This window comes from Montipora foliosa, chromosome 7 (genome assembly GCF_036669935.1).
Source record: "Montipora foliosa isolate CH-2021 chromosome 7, ASM3666993v2, whole genome shotgun sequence".
Taxonomy (NCBI): Eukaryota; Metazoa; Cnidaria; class Anthozoa; order Scleractinia; family Acroporidae; genus Montipora; species Montipora foliosa.
In genome coordinates, this window is record NC_090875.1 from 6,887,242 (window position 1) to 6,907,241 (window position 20,000).

At 39.8% G+C, this 20,000-nt stretch overlaps 1 long non-coding RNA gene across 1 annotated transcript in view; it reads left to right on the plus strand.

Annotated features, from left to right (window-relative positions):
• Positions 1-49: 49 nt before the first annotated feature.
• Positions 50-20,000, plus strand: part of LOC138010937 (uncharacterized) — a 21,083-nt gene continuing 1,132 nt past the window's right edge. Inside the window, exons 1-4 of the long non-coding RNA XR_011124603.1 lie at positions 50-1,403; positions 2,093-2,166; positions 18,422-18,524; positions 19,852-20,000. The exon at positions 19,852-20,000 is cut by the window's right edge and continues 1,132 nt beyond it. This is a non-coding gene — a long non-coding RNA (uncharacterized lncRNA). The remainder of the gene's footprint in view (positions 1,404-2,092; positions 2,167-18,421; positions 18,525-19,851) is intronic.

The following is a 20,000-nucleotide window of genomic DNA, read 5'->3' on the forward strand; positions in this document are numbered from 1 at the left end:
TTCCGTCATTCGGAAAAATGACGGAAACACGATACTTCAACTTTCCGTTATGTTTCCGCAGGGCGGATACAACGGGAAACTCGATAGAGAAAAACGATCATAATGTTTAGCGTTTCCGCAGCGTTTCCGCTGACTGAAACGCGTACGGGTGTTTCATTCGTGTTTCCGCAAAACGGATTCGCTCAGAAAATCGAGATCTTTTCCAAGGGGCTTTCCTCTTTCGGCAAAATGAAATGGCGCCAGTTCAGCGTACAGGTTTACAACTGAATTTGCGCTCTAAACAATACCTGGACAATTGTTTTGCATCATGCAAATTCACGTGACGCCTAGGGGTATATGATGTGATAAAATTACTCCCATCTTCCTAGTCAATGACCCTCAAATGTAAAGGGTGGGCTGAATTCAGTAAATAACTTTGGAGTCACGCGTATACCGCTCGCGCAACGTTGTTTTAAATCACGCGTTACAACATCAACCCTACTTATAACTGATGAAGGCTTAAGAATTAACCCAAACATTAGCCAAAACGTCCTAAAGAACCACCCACACGTATATATTACAAGTCAGTTACAAACATTAACATTTTCAACAAGGTATAACAAAGTTCTACTTTATAGTGTCTCCTTGATCTTTGTTTCAAAAACCTTTGACATGGGAGACCCAGGGGCAGTTAGTCAAAACCGGACGAAGGAATCACTAGCATTATCAGGACTGGCAAAGGTCGTCCCGTCCTGGCTGGCTTCCCAGGGGTTACCGAGAATGAAATCATTTGTAATACTTGCAGCTTCTACAAGCCTCGCAAATATCTTTCCAAGTTTCAATTGAAATGCAAAAATACAGACGGAGTAATACTGGGCCGCAAAAAGATATATCGGAGTCAAATAAAGAGGACACACGATTATAGTGTCAATGTTCTGATGCTTCTTATTTATGGCAATTAATCGCCAAATGAAAATGATACAATCTTCTCGAAACGCTATCTGAAGAACACCAATATTGCTTCGCTTAAACTGTAACTTCCACATTCACTTAGTCTTCACTTCGACACGAGGATCAGTTTATTGACCTTTGAAACCTTGTCCCATTTTGTCCTTACTGCGCATGATTGCCTCGTTTTTGAACCAAGGTCAATTATAATTGCGCGCCTTTGGAATCTTGCTATTTCGCTCTTCGGTCGTTCTCTTGAAGTCCTTCGGTTTCGGCAAAAGATAAAATGGTTTCACGGGAAGGTTGCCCAAGTACTAGCAATGCTCAAGTACAGCAAGAAGTGACCCCAAATCCCATGGAAGCCGTTTTGAAAGAGCTGGCTGAACTGAGAGCTTAACGATCGTTTGGACGCAATGTGCAAATCGAAGAGTCTCTTCAGTTCCAAACAGCGCTCGTCGGTTGATCCAAGTTGTTCCGTAAGTACTGAATTGTAGTTTGCTGCATTCTTATTGTTTTCAGTCTCGGTCAAATTAAGTGAACTCCACAGAGTCCTTCGTACAAAACTTGTAACTGCATGCGTTGTAATCAATATATAGTTTTACCAAGAAAGTTTATTGTTACATTATGATTACAGTACTGTACCGAGAAAAATCTTACCGAGTAAGAGTTTAATACAGCGATTGTGAAATTAATGTATTTTCATAAGAATTGTGAACGAAGATGTCACCTTAGTTCTTCTGTGGCAAAGTTTATATATGTATGTTGAGGTTTAGAGTTACATGTGTTCCCATTTAAAGTTAAGCCAGTTTGTAGCATTTCTGCGAACAAGTACTTGTATGACTCTTTTTAATCTCCTACGTGTTTCGTGGTGGGCCATCCACCCCGCAAGAGAGCTTGCTCCCAGGCTAATGCAGGAGATGCCGCTTAGGAGAAACTAAATTTGAAAAATTTCCTGGGCGGCATTCTCCCATTTCCTCCCTCGAGGCTCGCGCCTTTGAAGCTAAAAAACACTCCCTATTTTCCTTCAAAAGTGGTTAGAATCTATGGGACTCCTGCACCTCTCATTCACTTAAAGGTATGGTGGACATTGTTCTCTCTCACTTAAAATGACTGAGATCTCGAGAAAGCCAACAATGGTGATTTTCTTGTTGCATTTATTTAAAAGGACGCTGTCAGAAAGACCTACAGAGAATTGAGGAAACAGAGGGAGGATTTTGCAGGCTTTCTGACAAGTGCCAGGTTGGTAAATATTTATTAAATATTTTTTAAACTACTGCCCGGTTAAAAAGGCTGGTAGTAATAAAGCAAATGTTGATATTACTGTCGTCCGCTACTATCAAATGGTGAAGGAGCTAATGATCACGTGGAAGACCCAAGAGCAACACAGCGGATGCTCCCTTGTCTATGCTATACAAAATGACAAATACAGTAATCTTTCAGAAATAAACCGTGGTGGGAACCAATGTTCACCATCTTGCAGAAGCCGATGCAAACATGAATACTCATTTGTACCAATTTCTATCTCAACTATGTCACATACAAATGAATGAAGGGGGTAGTTTTTAAAGAAACTATGACGAAGGGCTAACGCTCGAAACGTCAGCTTTTAGAATCTCTGTACGGTGGCCAATTTACTTTGTCAACTCCGTTGATAAAACCAAATTTTTGTATGTCACATACAGCTGTCCTGGACTATTGTTAGTGGAATTCTCAGCTCTTTCTTTTTTGGTTTTTCTTTCCTTTTTTTTGTCTGACCACTTCCGGATGATAATAATTATTCTTGTATGAGGAGGCAACCGTATTGGAAATAACTGTAATTAAATACACCTCTCTCTCTTTCTCATTGTGGTATAAGTAGTCCCAAATTTCTTTGGGTGGGCTGTGCTAAAGCTGCATAATATATCTCCCAGACAACAAAATAACACTTTCGTCAATGCTGTGCAATTTTCAAAGTGAAAATATCTCATGAATTTATTCATTAGGTCATGCAAATTGTACGACGTATAGAGAGTTTCCAATAGAGGTTTGACTTAACAATAATTGGCTTTCATTGACAAAAGTCAGGCTGCCCATCTTGGAGTGGGCTGTGCCAAAGCTGTTTATCCATCTTTGAGTGGACAAAATGGCACTTTTGTCAATGATGTCCAAATGTCATTTTGAACGTATGATTAATTTTTGTTGTGGTTAGGTTATGTAAATTACATTGCTCACTGAGTTTCAACGAGAGTTGTGACTTAACAATAATTGGCTTTCATTGACAAAAGTCAGGCTGCCCATCTTGGAGTGGGCTGTGCCAAAGCTGTTTATCCATCTTTGAGTGGACAAAATGGCACTTTTGTCAATGATGTCCAAAAATTCATTTTGCACATATGATTTGTGACCATCCACGGGAAAACCAACAAAAAGGTGATGACACGGGCACGCGTGCATGACACGGCACGCTGAGCGTGACATACAACACGCCATATGCGCATATTTAATGAGTAGCACAATAGATGTCACGGTGGCTTTTGTTGTGCACACTAAGACACTCCAAACCTTTTGTTTAGCGTGGCGTGTTGCGTGTCAGATGCGTGCCAAAACAGGCACCGTAAAATTGCAGAAGTAATGCAAACGAAATTCGTCGAAATTCGTCCCTTGTTCTAGCGAATTTTCCACGAAAAGTCATCGAATTTTCGAACGATTTTTCGTAGGGTTTGAAGCGAAAAATTCACGACCTTTCTCGAAAATTCGAGATAGCGAAATTTGAAGTAGCGAATTTTCGAGGTAACCAAACGAAAATTCGAGATAACAAAATTTGAAGCAGCGAATTTTTGTGACATGAATCGGCGGCCGCCATCAACAACATCGCTGAACAAGCGTATGTACGCGTAAATAAACGCGTTAAGGTTAGCGTAAATAAAGTCGTATCGAAAATAGATTCAATGATCCGACAGTTTAATCGGCTATTTCCAACGAAAAAAAAAAAGATTGCCTCACACAACAAAAACTGTGATTGCTTCACGAACAAGAGTTTGTTGTAGAGCTCACACATTGTGAAATGACGGCAGAAGAGAATCATCGCGGCAAATTCGAACTTGGCAAATTTTTGTCCAGAAAATACGTGGGAATGTTCGAGAACAGCAAATAAAGAGCGAAATTTCGCTCATTTTTTTTTAGGTCATTTATCGAACAGAGCGATTTTTCGCCCGAAAATTCGAAGTCAATTTTCGTTCCGAGGGAATTTTCGTTCGAAAATTCGGTGTAGTTTGAAACAATAGGCCTTGAGAATTATCATGACTTTTCGTTGAAAATTCGCTTCCATCAAAAATTCGTCGAAAAGCCAGGAAAAGCCGCAAATTTCGGCGAAATACGTTTGCATTACTTTTGCACAATACTGTATTCTGCGGGATTTTTCAGCTATTTCCGCAGGTAAGTCGGCCCTCACTCGGCTTTGGGAGTAGCGTGTTTATATACTTGGTTTTTTAGCGAGTGTTTTGGCGCAGCTGTCGTGCAATTTCACTCACTCCGTGTCTTTTTACGCGGTGCTCGATTTTACTTTTGCTGACACGCTCTTTTGTTTGGTATAACACGCTCTATTGTTTACAACTTGTAGTATCAGACAAAAGAAAATTTTAATGAGGGGTGCATTACGACACGGCACTCCCGTGTTAAAGAAAATTTCTTTTGTCTAGCGTGCTAAAATAGCGTGCCCGTGTCATCACCTTTTTGTTGGTTTTCCAGTGGACGGTCACATTTTGTTGTGGTTTATAGATTATGTAAAATAAATTACATTGCTCACTGAGTTTCAAAGAGAGGTTTGACGGATCAATTTTACTATGGGTAGTGTCGACCGACATATCGGCCGATATGTCGACCGACATGTCGGTCGATGGTCGGTCGATATGTCGGTCGATAGTCGACCGCTAGTCGACCGCCAGTCGGTCGATAGTAGACCGATATGGCGGTCGATAGCCGGCCGATAGTCGGCCGACTGTCGACCGATATATGTCGACCGATAGTCGGTCGATATATCGGTACACAGTCGGTCGATATTTGACCGACAATTCACTGATACTTTGCCGACACTCGGTCGACATTTGGCCGATGTTTCACCGATACTTCACTGTCATTTCATTCCCTAGTTCAACATCAAAATGTTTGATCACCAAACAATGTTTATGTTTGGTCGTCAAAAATTTCCCGTTAGGCAAGGGCTATAAGTCCGACTCTTTATTTTTAGTTGTTTGTTCATCACTTTTGAATCCCGTGGGAGTTTAGACGGCGGTGAACAGCTTTGGCTATAGATTTGAACCTGGAAAGGGGTTTGCGTTTAGAACTGTTCAAGTGTTCAACCGTTCAAGCACGGCATTTACTTGCCGATCCTTTAGAGTGTGGCCATTGTAATAGAGGAATGGTATGATAATCACGTGGATGGCTACCTTAGCTTTGGTGAGTCGGGTTTCTTTAGGCTAACTCTCTATAATCTTTCGAGTATCGACGACAAGGGAGGAAAAGAAGAGAGAGCCTGGATACGAGGTTGATGGTCACGCAGCATTTCATGTTTTACCCGTGATTTTTAACCGCGCGAAGCGAGCGCGGGTCATGTTCGACCCTTTATGTCGTGTGTCGGTGACTAGATTCATACCCCACGCAGCCAAAACTTAAAATCTGGATTGGACAATGGACTCTGGACGCTGGACTTTAAGAATTTTTTTTAAAATAATTATTTTACCATAAAGAATACTTAAAGAGAAGTAGTGCCTCAAGTTACCAAAACTACAACTGTTAAAAAATATTATGATAAGCGCCTTCAAAAATGCTTCAACTTACCTATCCAGTACGAGGCAGATCACGCGGATCACGCGGTATGTGGATCAAGTAGCGTTTAGGGTTTATTTAATTGTTGACCTACTGAATATTCTGCGACTCTTCTAGTATTTATTTAATATAAAAATATATCCGGTTATTTAAACCGAGTACGGTAAGGCAGGTCACTGGTTGCGTTACACATGTGGAATGTCTTGACGTCAGCGAAATTGATACATATAATCACGCTACTTTTAACCGTTTCGCTTGAGAGTAGGAATAGTCTATTAAACTCTGATTCCCCGTGTATTCTTGTATTTTTTGGTGAAAGGATTTTCCCTTGTCTTGCAATCGAAAGGAGTTCAGAAACGCAAGTACATGAAACGTGCCTTGACATGTTTACATTACTTCACTGATCAGGAAATTCCCATCATACTGAAGCGGGATAAACTACAGATTGCGTGGCAAAAGCAAAAACAGATTTATTAATTCCTTCGCTAGTGGTGGAAAGTAACGTTACTTCAAGGGTTATAATTCCATTTTTCATTTTCTTGGAAATTTTATTTTTAGTTTGATTTATTTAGTTTGATTTATTTTTAGTATTTGCGTTCTTTCATGAAGTTACATGTGCAAGGCCGGAGGTTTCAGATTTAGACCATTACGTCATCAGATATTACGTCATCAGCTGTCACGATTGCAAGTGATGGTGCAATCAGTCGAATACAATCAGTCGAATACATGTTTGTACTTGTTGTCGCTGTTGTCAGTTGGTGCAGATAGTGGTGTTTGGTGGTACGCATTTTAATTAATTTAATTACTATAGCTAGACCCACACCTTGTGCGGCCTAAACTGGAGTGTACTTCTGGTCCTTGGACTTATTATCACAAAGCTAAGACAATCTTTACTCCCCCAGCCTTTAAAAAAATTCATTAAAAATCAAAAATCGTTTCTCACAAAAAAAATCGTTTCTCACAAATCTAATATAATCTTTACTCCCCCAGCCTTTAAAAAATTCATTACAAGTCATTAACCCTTATTATCACAAAGCTAAAATAATTTTTACTCCTCCAGCCTTAAAAAAATCATTAAAAATCATTAACCCTTATTATCACAAAGCTAATATAATTTTTACTCCCCCAGCCGGGTAAGGCAACTGAAACATATAAAAACAACAAAAATGAAGTCAAGAAGCTGAGGCTCTGTCGAAATCCTACAGTTACATATTTATGATCTACTGTTTGTTATAATAACCCCCTACATTTTGAAATAACCTATTGCTTTCAACAGAACGTCAAAGAAAATAATCCTAGTTAACAAACTTTTCGCCAGAGCCTCGCGAAAAATGATTAGGAGTAAAATTCGTCTTTTGGATAGAAAGGAAGGAGCTGCTTTTCCTCCTTCAATTCATTCAAGCGAGTTTTGAATTCTTTCAAAGCAGCCCTGCAACGACATTCAATAATCTTGGCGGATACTTTCCCTGTCTTCTCGCGCTCAGTCCCCACAATTCTTTCATATCTCCTGGGGTCCACGATCTTGAGCTCACACAGGCCAATGTAATCTCTTAACGTGTTCCGTGCGATGCCAAAGCGTCGCATAGCTTCTGTCAAGGAACAGCGATGTTTCTGTAAAATTCGGAGGACGCCTTTATATCTTTTATGAAAACCTTCCAGATTAGATCCTGATATCGGTAATTCTGAAAGAAAATGGAGTAGTTTAAGTTCAGTCATCGGTGAATGTAACCTTTTTTGTTTCTGAAATAATTTGCAAATGTTTGAAATGTTATATGGTAATTCTCTGACCCCACAATGGGTTTTGACTACGACATTTTATAAGGAAAATATCAATTCCCAGGGATAAGGTCATGTTTGGTCAACATGTCTTAGGGGTAAAATCAGGGATTGCTATCTCGCTTACGGTTTCCAGGAGAAAAATCTCACGTTTCTAGCTCTCAGGCTATCTTTTTAGGTTGCTTGCGAATAAATATCAATAAAGAAACCACTGTCATTCTGTATTGGTTGTCTAAAGCGATAAGAAAGGAAATCAAGATACCTACAGCTAAAAACTGGTATCTTTAAGGGTAAATTTAAAATGAACGACGAGCAACCCCGTCATTTGCATTAGAGAGTCCTCCCCCTGGGCATGCAAATTCGAGATTCGCATGGAGTTTTGCGCGCGAAATTGTCAATAGGATGCCGGTTCCAAACTAGGATTATGACCCATTTTGCTGTCCTTCGCCAGTTCCCATAAAACACTCTTTCTAGCATATCTCGCGTTGTTTTTAAGATTTTGTAATTTTTGTCTAACTAAAGAGCCCCAATTTTTTTTGGGGAAAATTATGACCATATTTTGTTGACAGTAACCTTAATAGCAAGTCAAATACCCGAGGGAAAGTGTCATTGGATTCGACTTGTATATAAATCAGCTATGTTCCAGTTATTGTTCAGTCATGCACACGAACTAATCTTTAGTCTTTTTCTGAGCAAGCTCAGCTCCCTCTTCATCGTCTTCATCGTCTTCATCGTCTTCATCGTCTTCATCGTCTTCATCGTCTTCATCGTCTTTTGTTTCCTTTCCCCAATTACCGTCCTCCATAGGATCGACCTCCCCCATGTCAGTATCAGACTTTTGGCCATCGTCAGTGTCCACTTCAGTTGCAGCTGATTTTTGTTTACTCTTGCCCTTGCTAACCGACTCTACAAAAAAATATTGCATTTTCAGTTGCCTGTACGATATTATGATCGAATGAAATTATGAAATTATCGATTAAAAATACCTGATACGCTTAACGTTGCCATGTTTTCAACGCATGTTTTTGTATTCGAAAAAGTATATCGAACTTTGGGTCGGATCCATATAAGCGATAAGCGCTTAGTGAGAATTTCACTTTTTTGGGGGCGCGTCACTCAATCAGCGAAATAAAGCCGGCATTATTACAAAATTTGAGTCACAAAACCATTTCATAGTGAATACGCTTCGGCAGAAGCAGTTCAAAGACCACAGAAACATTTTAACGCGAAAGCGCTTGGTCAGAACAGTGTTCGAACTTTCGCGCGCGTGGTACACAAATAATTAGTCCAAAGAAAATCCGCCATTATAACAAACAGCGAATCACTCGAAAGGAAAAATGAAGCCGCCCTTATAATCCACAGCGAAGCGCTTAGCGCTTAGTCAGAATTTCACTTTTTTGTGACGCGTCATTCAATCAGCAAAATAAAGCCGCCATTAGGCACAAAACAATTTCATAGTGAAACCGTTTGGGCAGAATCAGTTTTTTTTTCAGTTGACCACGGAAGCATTTTAACGCGAAAGCGCTTGGTCAAACTTTCGCGCGCGTTGCACAGAAAGACAAAGTTGCAAAAAGTCGGAAAATTTACCAACCCACCCCCTGCTCGTCTATCTTTGTCATCCCCACTGGGCTACCATTTGGAGCAATTTGTCATTATCGATAATATGCCGACTGAATCCGATTTGACTCGAGTATTTTCGTAAGATTGAAAAGAAATTTTCAAATTTCAGCTGTATACACGTGCGTACGTGCGTATGTGGTATGTACACGCCCCTTGAGAATCTCTGTTCTACTCCGCGTCTTCGCATCGTTCACAACGAAGTTGCAGCCTGTGTACATCTCTACTGAATACTCTGTCTTTCTAGTGCGGATACTTTGCGCTCCATTTTGGCGTGCAACCATTCTGCGGTGAAAAGAAAATGCAACATTTGAAGTTTTGAGGAGGAGGGGCATAAGGATTTGCAGTAATCCGGTTTTTGGATTATTTTTAATGCGGTTTTGCAAACAATTTCTTTTAACTTGCGCTTTTGCAGTTTAACAAGACTATGCGGTTTTCGGTTTTCGTGCATAACTGTTTTCAGTAACGCATTCATGCGCGGTTTTGCATTTAGACTTTTCCATGCGGTTTTGCGGTTTTTTGGACAGCCCTTATGACTCCCCCGTTGAGCGATGTTGCAAGGTACGTCCACCCCAGAAACATCGCGCGCAACTTTTTCAAAGTAGAAAGATGGATGTAATAAAATGAAAAGAAATATTTTCCTGTTAAACAACGCCGAATTTCAAAACTTTTGATTTCTTAACAATGTTCACACCTTTTCCCCGCATCCGATTCCTGCTGACGTTCTCCCTTCCCTTTCTAGCGCCTGTCAGCAGGCGAAAATATAGTCGAAGCATCGAAATATAATGATAGTCTGACACCAAACCGCGCCAAATCATGACAAACATGATCCCAGTGCATAATTCAGAGATACTCTCGGACAAATGGGACCAGTAGCGTGGACAATAAACCGTGCAAAAAATGCTACATACCTTCAAGTTCTTTGATGCGTCTTTGCATGGCGGCGATCGTTTCCTGGTATTCCTCCTCCTTCTTTCTGTTGAGTTCTTCCGAGTTTTTCAATTGCTTCATAGCAGCCTGCAGGTCATTCTTGGCTTCTTTGAATTTCTTTTCGGGCACTGTCTTTTCTGGCCTCTTTTGTCCAGTTTTATTGCTTGTCCCACACCTGTAAATACAATAAAATACGAATGTAAGAAATAGGGCCTATTCATAATAGAGTTTATTAGTGGCGATCTATAATTTAGCTCCAATTATAGACTAGTTCCTCTGTTCATAATTCCACACACTGATAAATTTCGATGGAGTCCGGTCGTTTCGATACAAAGTCGTTTCGATACTGACAAGTCAAAGTCGATTCGATACGCATGTTAAGTCGACTCGATACAAACTCGCGTTACTTGAAGTCGTACTACAAATGACCAAACAAGCTTTCATTTCGATTGATGGCCATAGCCATCGATATTTTTTTCCAATCATCCATATATTTTACTGCATATACTATTTGCAAACAAAATCTACAATTAGGAATAGTTTGCTTACCATTCATCGTTACTTCCTTTACGTTTCTCACGGGCTGCTTGTGGCGGTGCTGGTTTCGATGTTGAAGTTTCGGTACTTCTGTCCGCCTTTTCGGGGGTCTCCAACGCCAAAACGCTGTTCACTATACTAGAATCATGGCACTCACAATAATTCACCGACACGCCGCAAAACTCGCATCGGTAAGGGCAGTTCATCAGAGTGTGGCCATCCGATAAACCACATATCATACATGTTTTTGTTCGTGAAGCCATAACGCGTTAATGTTCTCGAATACACCTAATGCAGCTGCATCGAATCTTTTTCCACTGAGAGTTATATATATTTATCCCGTGTCGCTCTTGGGGTCGATATCATGGAGTGTGGGAAAGTGGCTTGTCTCCAAGAAAAATTCTTCTGTATGAATTCTCTCATTATAAAAAAGTGTAAAAGTGACACGGTTTAATTAGTTGCGCACTCTTCAAAGGACTTATCTCCCGCGCTAATTACTTTTTTGCCGCAAACTTGGGTGTTGGATTATGCGAACAAAGAACAGATGCAAAACTTATATACATTTTGCGTTTCCAGGTCGTAGTCAATTTTTCGTGTTATCAGTTTTTCCTCTGGGCCTGCAATACTGGACTTTTTTCATTGTACCTGATTGATTATGAAAATATTCAAAATACGTTTTGGTCATTGGCCTCGATCATGGTACACTAACAATGGGGATTTTTGCGACACGGTTCCCCTCGTCAGCGATCGCTGTTTGTGGTTTTAACTTTGATTAGAACCAAAGTCCTGCACACGCACGTGACGGGCTGTCATGCCGTTGCCGTTAGGAGTTTTGTTCTCAGCACATTCATTCAAAGTGATTCGAATTACATTGTATATCAAAAGCCAAGCTTCCTAAAATGCCCAACTTTTTTAGGGAAGTTCTTTGTCCCCTTATTTTTGCAACAAGCAGTAGAGGAAAACTCCGCCTTATAAATTGGTTGCAAAGGAACAGACTACTGAAAAGAAATGTCAACTGCGGGAATTGTAGGAATGCAATGCGCCTCATTCGCCACCCGCGCAATGGGGACGGATACATTTGGTAAGTAATTTCAATTCCAATTTACATACCGTAAACTGCCGCTTACAAGTCCAGGGCTTATACCTGTTCGCAAGGGGTTTTGGATGGGCTAGTTTATAAATGGATGGGTTATATCCCGATGGACGTATAAGCGGACTAAAAAAAATGTTTCCAAATGAGCAATAAGGCTGTTGATCGAAATATGTTTTTAGTCTACTTCTTTTAAATGAAGCCTTAAAATGCTCAATACTGCTAAAAATTATAATCTTTCCTTTTGTTTTGTAGTGGCCATTTTGAATTTTAAATGCGCCACGCGCTGGTCTGGGAGCGAATTAATTATGCACGGTCAGATGGTGCTATGTCTGGAACCGAGAAATATTCGGAAACGCTCGGTCGGTCGTAACCTTTATATTTTTGACAAGGGGTGCAACTTCAAGCTTTCATGGTCGTGTGTCTCTGCCAGTTGGGGTACACGGAAGTAGAATCGCATTGTATAACCGGAAGTAAAAGCGAAAGAGCCGGAAGTCGAGGTAAAATCACCGAGGAAGTCCCTAAAGAAACTTAACTCCGAAAAGGCACTTTTAAAAAAAAAGGGAAAGTCGTATTTTTATTATTTTGGTAACAACTTGTCAAGCAACTTCGAAGACAGCTTTCATTAAAAAAAAATTCATCGATGATTCTCATATCTGATTCACAACTTTACTCTAGCTTGATATAAAAGAAAGTGTTCAAGTTCAAAATATAAAATAAGCAAATTCTCCAAGTGCTGTGATCGTCGTTCATGTTCCGTTAAAAATGAACAGGAAGAATTCGTCTTCCCCACGTTCACCGTTTTGCATATTGGGTATGACCATGAATCGTTCTGCTGAATAGCTATTGTTCTGTTCATTAAGGCCTTTGTTGAGCGAGAGCTAAACAACAGCAACGAAAACATCGGGAAACAAAAGGCCTAATTATAGCAGAGCAACATCTATGCAGTTGCACGTGCGTTCTTCATTTTTGTACATTTCCCCGCATTCACATGGTTATTTTGTTTCCGTAACAAAATCAAGTAAACTTCCGGAATTGAACAGACCTAATTCCGGAATAATAAAGAGCCAATCAGAACAAACAATCTTATTCACTTCCGCTTTACACATGTCAATCAAGCATTTGAAATTCTTACTTCCGTGTACCCCAACTGGCCGAAGCATGCGACCAAATCAAAGATTTTGAAACGACGCATCAATATTGCACAGCTAGAAACATTCAGACAAAATAGAGTTGTTCCGCATAAGATGCAAATTTCCACTTTGTTACTGTAGGCATACAAATTACACCGGCACTTTGTGACTGGCATTCTAGATCACGCCTTATTGTGTTTAAAGACAAAGAACTGCATTGTCTTCAAACACAATTAAGACGTGATCGAGAACGCCGGTCACAAGGTGCCGGTTTAATTTGCATGCCTAAAGTCACAAAGTGGAAATTTGCATCTTGTGCGGAACAACTCTAATAAGTTACAGGATAATTAGTTCAACCTTTGGTCCTTCTGCCTTCAAATTTTTGTTCAATTTGTAGAGATATTTGTCTTCGTATTCATGAGAAATTCGAAGGGACTAAAAAGAGTTTCACCCCTTGTCAAAAATATAAAGGTTACGACCGACCGAGCGTTTCCGAAGATTTCTCGGTTCCAGACATCGCACCATCTGACCGCGCATAATTAATTCGCTCCCAGACCAGCGCGTCGCGCATTTAAAATTCAAAATGGCCAATACAAAACAAAAGGAAAGATTATAATTTTTATTTTTTCCTCAAAAACGATGTGAGGGCTCCCTGTGATATAAATACTCAAACAACGTGATAGAAAATTTTTTTTTTGTGAAACTTTAAACGTTCACAAAACGCTTTCGTGTTCTGCAGGGTGTGGTTGAAGTCACTGGAAGCAGAAAACTTGAAAAAGGCCTTGTAATTCTAGGATATTTCATGAATATTGCTATCGAGGAAATTAGAAACAAACCCGTACGACTTTGAAGAACATTCACGTATACGTCTCATATATCGTACCGGCAAGTACTGAACCTCTTTTTTCGGAGAGGGGGGGGGGGGGGGGGGGGGGCTTATTTGAAGGGGGCGGTTATTTAAAATTTTAAGCCTTTGGAGGGCCGCAGTAATTCGAATCGAGGCGCTTATTGGAAGCTGGGCTCTAATTAGAGCATTAGCGGTAACCGGATGGGCTTATAAGCGGCAGTTTACGGTATTTTCCCTGCCGACCTGAGCTAAAATTCGATAGCTTTCAACTATTTCAGACCATTTGGGCTTCAAACTCACAACGAACACCCTATTTCAGAACAAAATGGTTAAAAACTATACCCTTGGAACCGAACATACCTATATAGCTTAAACTTTACGTTTCAACAGGAGATGTCACCGTTGTCGACGCTCTTCGTCTGTGAGAGTACATTCGTATTTCTATGGAAGCAAAATTTCAATCGCAAGGCAGTTGCAATTTCTCTGGAAATGGGCGCACAAGTGTTTTAGTCAAGTTCGCACGGAAGTGTCGGCAAGTTGCATGGGAAGCATTGCTGCGCCACCCGATTCCACAGTTAGGCGGACCAGGTGTCATTGTGCAGATCGACGAATCAAAGTTTAATCACAAGTCCAAGGTAAGAAAATAGGAAGTATGGCCTTCCAGTGGTTCGAATCACTGTGCTTAAGCCTTAGCCGCCTAACAACTAGTCTACTGCTTACAAAATAAAAATCTCACTCACAGTACTTCTACGCTACTGAACAGTACTGTTCTTGGTCTGAAGCCGGACTGAGCGCGTCGTATCACCTCCGTCACCTCACATCTTTAATGTACCGTATTTCCAATGATTCTTTTCATAATATTTCATAATATTTTAATTCATGGAGCTGTAATTGTTATTCCTTTGCAGTTTCACAGGGGGCGTCGGCCTCAAAGAGAAAGATGGGTACTGGGGTTGTTTGATACACAGTATGCTCCAGCCCGACCATACCTACAGCTCGTAAGGCGACGCAATGCGGCGACTCTTTTGCGTATTATTCAACGGAAGGTTCAGCCTGGCTCCATAGTGCACACGGACCAGTGGGCGGCATATCGGCAACTCCAGAGAAGACTCGGCTTACAACACGGGGCGGTGAATCATTCTCTACATTTTGTCGATCCAGTAACCGGAGTCCATACACAGAATGCTGAAAGCAACTGGTGTACGGCAAAGGAAAAATTTAAGAAAATGAAGGGAAACACAAACCCTGACTTTCTCATTGAATACCTTCAGGAATTCACGTGGCGAAGGTGGTATGGTGAGCCTCACCCAAATGGATGCTTTCGAAGGCTGCTCGATGACATTGCTGAACAGTATCCCCTTTAAGGGAATCAGTCAATACCATTGTACAACACACAGCAAACAAAGATCGTCTCTTTCTGCTACCATCATCCCACACCCTCAAAGTAGGCTTGGTTCCATACCCCCACCCCGTTGAAAACATTTTTGTTGGTTATTTTACTTGTCAGAATAAATTTTTATTGGTTCAATTGAAACGGTCTCAGAATGTTTGCTATTGAAGAGATACAATTCAGCCAGTTCCTAACCCTAAATCTCTGGTCTCAGACTAAACAATAAAAAAACACAGAAGCTCTTTGGATAGGCTTCCAGCATTGGAAACGACCAAATAAGGTGAAAACTTTAGGGTTATGGTTAGTCAGTAATAAGGCTCAAACGTTTATTAAAGCAGCCCATGAATTTAGTCACAGACAAAATCAGACTTATAATTGATAATAATGATAAATTTCTTTCAAACTTACTGTGTTTAAAATATGAAACGGCAAACATTTTTGGCTAATTGCTTATGTTTTTGTTTTACGCAACCTGAAATTCCATCACGAATGATACGTCGCTCAGAGTCGCTCTTTGCGTCAGTTTGCGTGGTGAAATAGTTACTACACTATTAGTTATAGTGTTACGCACTTTATATATATATTTTTTATGTATTTTTTACAGACACTATTAACAAAAAATATAATGTGTGTTAAAGTAAAGTGAGACTAAAATAGAGCTGCCAAGGTGCGATAATACTTCGGGTGTGTTACTTATGCAGTCGCTATTCCTTTTTGAATTTCAAGGTTTTCTTTGATAGATAGTAGCTTTGAAACTCTAAAAAATCGCCGCGAAGGCTTGTAATTTAGTGCCACGGCAGCCGCAAATTCTCCCTACGCAAATACGCAAGGGCGTACCTGACAGAGTAGAAAAATAATATAAAAATGATATCACAAATAAAAAAGAAGAAAATAAAAGCTAAGCACAATTCGCCTCAGCTCGTTTAATTCCATCTTTCAGTGAAGGTTTTCATGTGTTTCTAAGTGAATTTAAAATTAACCTCTCTAGATGGCTTCAGAGGACTCATAGCCGGCCAATGGTTGAAAATGCTATTTCGCAGGGCTCGATGGAAACCTAGATTCTTACTCTGAATTTTAATTAGCCGCCAATATATTTCTAATCCTTTATCAACCAACGTGTGTTGCAGAGCAAAGTTCCACAAATATTTCAAGCCTTAAAACGGCACTTTGCTGATGTTGTTTTCAGTTTAATGTTTGGCAGTAAAACTTTACGTACTTCTCAGCTATTAGCTAATTTTGCAGATCTCATGTTAAAAAACGCTTCATTCTCGGCCGCTGAACAATTCTCAGTAAACTCCATACAGGACTTTACGTCGGACAAAAAAAAAAAAGCGATACCGATTGACTACTGACACTCGGCCGATAGACCACTGACACTTCACCGATATTCCACCGACACTTGGCCGATATTTCACCGAGACACGACATTGCCTCTGTCGGTCGAGAGTCGGTCGTCATGTTGACCACCACGCAATTTTTTGCCGGCCGACTGTCGGCCGACTATCGACCGACATATCGGTCTACTATCGACCGACATATCGACCGACCATCGACCGACATGTCGGTCGACAGATCGGCCGATATGTCGGTCGACACTACCCATAGTAAAATTGATCCGGTTTGACTTAACAATAATTGGCTTTCATTGACAAAAGTCAGGCTGCCCATCTTGGAGTGGGCTGTGCCAAAGCTGTTTATCCATCTTTGAGTGGACAAAATGACACTTTTGTCAATGATGTCCAAATTTCATTTTAAACGTTTGATTCCATTGAGGTTGGGTTATGCAAATTACATTGCTCACTGAGTTTCAAAGAGAGGTTTGACTTAACAATAATTGGCTTTCATTGACAAAAGTCAGGCTGCCCATCTTGGAGTGGGCTGTGCCAAAGCTGTTTATCCATCTTTGAGTGGACAAAATGGCACTTTTGTCAATGATGTCCAAATTTCATTTTGAACAAATGATTAATTTTTGTTGTGGTTAGGTTATGTAAATTACATTGCTCACTGAGTTTCAAAGAGAGTTGTAACTTAACAATAATTGGCTTTCATTGACAAAAGTCAGGCTCCCCATCTTGGAGTGGGCTGTGCCAAAGCTGTTTATCCATCTTTGAGTGGACAAAATGGCACTTTTGTCAATGATGTCCAAATTTCATTTTAAACGTATGATTCCGTTGAGGTTGGGTTATGCAAATTACATTGCTCACTGAGTTTCAAAGAGAGTTGTGACTTAACAATAATTGGCTTTCATTGACAAAAGTCAGGCTGCCATCTTGGAGTGGGCTGTGCCAAAGCTGTTTATCCATCTTTGAGTGGACAAAATGGCACTTTTGTCAATGATGTCCAAATTTCATTTTGAACGTATGATTAGTTTTTGTTGTGGTTAGGTTATGTAAATTACATTGCTCACTGAGTTTCAAAGAGAGTTGTGACTTAACAATAATTGGCTTTCATTGACAAAAGTCAGGCTGCCCATCTTGGAGTGGGCTGTGCCAAAGCTGTTTATCCATCTTTGAGTGGACAAAATGGCACTTTTGTCAATGATGTCCAAAATTTCATTTTGCACATATGATTTTGTTGTGGTTTATAGATTATGTAAATTATATTGCTCACTGAGTTTCAAAGAGAGTTGCACATGACTTAACAATAATTGGCTTTCATTGACAAAAGTCAGGCTGCCCATCTTGGAGTGGGCTGTGCCAAAGCTTTTTATCCATCTTTGAGTGGACAAAATGGCACTTTTGTCAATGATGTCCAAATTTCATTTTGAACGTATGATTAATTTTTGTTGTGGTTAGGTTATGTAAATTATATTGCTCACTGAGTTTCAACGAGAGTTGTGACTTAACAATAATTGGCTTTCATTGACAAAAGTCAGGCTGCCCATCTTGGAGTGGGCTGTGCCAAAGCTGTTTATCCATCTTTGAGTGGACAAAGTGGCACTTTTGTCAATGATGTCAAAATGTTATTTTGAAAGCATGATTTTACATTGCTGAGATTATGCAATTTAAGTTTTTATCTGTTATTGAATTTCAAAGAGAGTTGTGACTTTACAATTGGCTTTCATTGACAGAGTTAGAGTAGTGCGTGAGCTGTTAATCCCTCTTTGAGAGTTAAAATAGCAATTTGGTCAATTGTGTTAAAATGTCATTTTGAAAATATTATTTCATGACCTTGGTTTAAGATAATGGTTCTCTACTTCTAGCAAGCATAATACATCTTACAAAGCACGTTGCACTGTACATGTACTACATATGTAAATTTACTTCCAATGATGACACCCTCTAGCTAAGAGATGCCACCTAGGTGGAAATTACCTTACCTGCATGTTCATTTTAATTTTAATCATTTGATTTGCTTTGTCTTAAACCCTTGAGATATGACCATGAAGGGAACAAGAAGATTGAGGAAATTATTGTCAAAGAAATCAGAGGAAATTAATTTTTGGAAAGGAAAAATGAGTCAAGGCAGAGATACAAGGTACAGTTCATATTAACACATTGCATTTTTGTGCAGTACCTCTCCAGGGTATTGTAAATCCTATGTCAGTCAGGTATAACAAAACAGAAGGCAATAGTCTGTCAAACTGACCTTCCTTAGAATACAAAAGAGCATATGAATTGTGAGTAAAACCACATCTTCACACCAATTATTGCTTCCATTCTTTTGCCAATGTAAAAAGGATGTTATTTTCTTATCTTCCTCTTCCCCACTGTTACAGCTGTTAGAAGTCATGGTACATTGTATCATGGTTCTGTACCTTTTTTTTGAGAAGGCCTATAGATGGTTTAAAATTCCACGGTGATGGGAAAAATAAATAATATTCCGTATTGGTTTTACGCCCAATATAGAAGAGATTCTAGAGATTAAAGATAGTTAACCAGCTCAACAAAATGCTCTATATAGCATGAATTGTTGAAAGCTTACCGTAATTAACACATGGTTGATCCACGTTAAAGGGGCAGTTTACCAATACTGGAGAAGCCTCGGTGATAATGAGGTCAGAAAAAGCAAAGGGAAATTGGAAGACTACCGGATTGCAACAAGACATCGCCTCAGGGTTCAAAGGGTGTGTGCCATGTAAATGTAGAATTGGTGTTGGCAAATCAGTTGATGTAATTTCTATTGATAGCAACAAGGGCAATATAGTGTGTCTGTGATTGAAATAATAATCATGAGAAGACAAATGGCTTGCACAGATACATGTCCAGGATTGACCCTAATTAGATGCACACCGATTTCATTAAACCTCATGAAGCGTCCCTTTGGTCTTCGCCCCAACTTCAGCACCACTCTGACTCAAGTCTAAGACTGCAGACAGTTAACATCATAAAGTGTCCCATACACTCTTATCTTCAAATAAAGATACACAGCAGTAGTTACCCTAACCTTAAAATGACGCTAACCCTAACTTTTATCTTAAAAAGATAGAAAATGCTTATACTTAACGGGAAATTTCGTGTTGGAAGTCAAAATTCGACGTGCATTTCATTAGGGTCAATTCTGGACATAAGTGGATTTGCATGGCAAAGGTGGTCTTGAATTGCTTTGGTCTTGGATTGGTGACAAAGAGTAAAATAATGGAAATGCACTATCCATTTATACAAAATGTATAGAAGTATCTTATAATCAATAATTATTGTCCATCGCATGGTAGTGCAACCAATCCCTTCTATGGTATTTTAAGACTGGTTGTACATGCTACTGTTTTTTTTTTTCATCTCATTTTTTCTCTCTTTTGTATAAAGTAAGAAAATGATTTTGCTCGAGTGTTTCATCTGATAGTTATCTTTTGTTGGGTTTTTAGAAATTGAATTATCGACTAGAAATTGTGGAAAAAGCAGCACTCCCCACACAGGACAAGGACAGAGCAAGAGATTTGCTAAAACTAAACAATGCTGTTGAGTTTATGTCATCAGAGGAGAGTGATGAAGATGGAGGACAAACAAGTGGAGC